General features: G+C 38.5%; 1 non-coding gene across 1 annotated transcript; it reads left to right on the forward strand.

Annotated features, from left to right (window-relative positions):
- The first annotated feature begins 634 nt into the window (after positions 1 to 634).
- LOC112503305 lies at positions 635 to 741 on the forward strand. The gene has a single exon (XR_003067929.1). It is a non-coding gene; the product is annotated as a small nucleolar RNA R71 (small nucleolar RNA).
- Positions 742 to 1,846: the final 1,105 nt, after the last annotated feature.

Raw genomic sequence — 1,846 nt, forward strand, 5'->3', positions numbered from 1 at the left:
ATGATGAAAGTGGGTCTAAAGCAACTGGTGGGTGCATCAAAAAGGTAGAGATGTGGGTTATTTGAATTTTGAATATTATGATGAAAGTGGGTCTACAGATGAATCATAATAGTCAAACCACATAGTGGAAATTGGATGGTCCTTACGGTTTTTGCATTGGTGGATTAAAAGCTGGACTATGCCACGAAAAATTTGGATGATTACGCCATCTCGGATTATAAGTTTGCGAAAATGGTCCAGTCTTGTTGACATAATTTACATGCTCCGAATTTCCAGGACACTGCTCAAAAGCGTGACCTTCGCCACAATACACGCATTGCACTGATTGAACATTGGAATTAAAGGTATTAGCATCAGATTGCACATGTGGGCTAGATGTTAAATTTGAAATTAACTTAGTGATCTGAGCTGTTAATGCCGAGACAACATCTACCTCATTTATTCCAACTGTTTTCTTCGGTGGCATTGCACGTGGGTTAGACCATTGTCCGTTATTATTGGAAATCTTTTCAAGTATGTCAAAACCTTCATTATAGGTACAAGCTATGAAAGCTCCGCCTGCAGTAGCGTCGAGCATTTGTCTTGTAACGATATTTAAACCGTTGTAAAATGTCTCTAGCTGGATACAGTACGGAATGCATGGTGAGGGCATTTTCTCAGCAGCTCTTTATACCTTTCCCATGCATCAGGAACTGCTTCATCATCCAGTTGTCTAAAAGTACAAATTTCATTTCTGGATTTGGCATTCCTCGTGGGTGGAAAATACTTTTTCAAAAACTTTTCTGCCATTTCATTCCATGTAGTCACATAGTCTGGTTGCAAAGAATTGTACCATGCTCTTGCTCGATCCCTTAGTGAAAATGGAAAAAGTTTTAGTCTCAGAGCATCGTCTGAAACATCAGGGATGAGAAAAGAGTCTGTGATTTCCATGAAAGAACGCAGATGAGAATGAGGATCTTCAGAAGAAAAACTAGCGTACTGGCCGTTTGTTTGAAGCATTTGAAACATCAGTGGTTTAAGTGAAAAATGGGTGGCACCAATGGTAGGCTTACGTATCCCTGTGTGCAGTTGAGTTAAATTAGGAATAGCGTATGCCATAATGCCACCATTTTTAGCATTTGCAAGACGAAAGATGTTTTGAGCCTCATCCTCATATGGAATATTTGGTTCATCTCTAATTCTACCTTCTCCGTCAATAATCACATTTTCAGCCATCGTTTCAGAGTTTAAAGCTCGAAGAGCTCTTTGCACTCTTCTTCGTTGTCTAAAAGTTTGTTCAATATCCGGATCAAGTGGAAAAAATTCACCGTGCGACAGCCTTGGCATGCACGGTGCGTTCAGAAAAAGATGGTAGAAAAACTAACTTTTATAAACTTTACTTAAAAAGAAAAAACTTCAGCGTACTATCCCCGGCAGCGGCGCCAAAAATAGAACAGTTTTTTAACACAAAAATAGAAGTCGGCGCAAGTATACACCTCGAACTACTGTCGTCTCGTAACAAGTAATAATGGTAAAAAGTACCAGATATCGTTCCCACAGAGATAGCTTGTAAAGTTATGTCGAAAGTCTAGTTTATAAAAATTAATTTTAGATGGCAAATCGAGGGATTTGATTTATCTAAAATGGGGAGGTTTGATTAACAAATAACAAAATATCAGTCTTAATAAGAAGCACAGGGTGCAACAGTTGATTAAGACATTAAACAAATGATTCAGCAAAAAGGTGACATAGCATTCATGTCACAATTATCTAAAATCAATAAATGATTTTATATAACTATAACAGTATCAACTATCGGGTCAGACGGCCTCCCAAGAGCACACACCGGTCAACGTGCTATCGATAC

The sequence above is a fragment of the Cynara cardunculus genome, unplaced genomic scaffold, assembly GCF_001531365.2.
Source record: "Cynara cardunculus var. scolymus isolate 2C unplaced genomic scaffold, CcrdV1 Un_Scaffold_2854, whole genome shotgun sequence".
Classification (NCBI taxonomy): domain Eukaryota; kingdom Viridiplantae; phylum Streptophyta; class Magnoliopsida; order Asterales; family Asteraceae; genus Cynara; species Cynara cardunculus.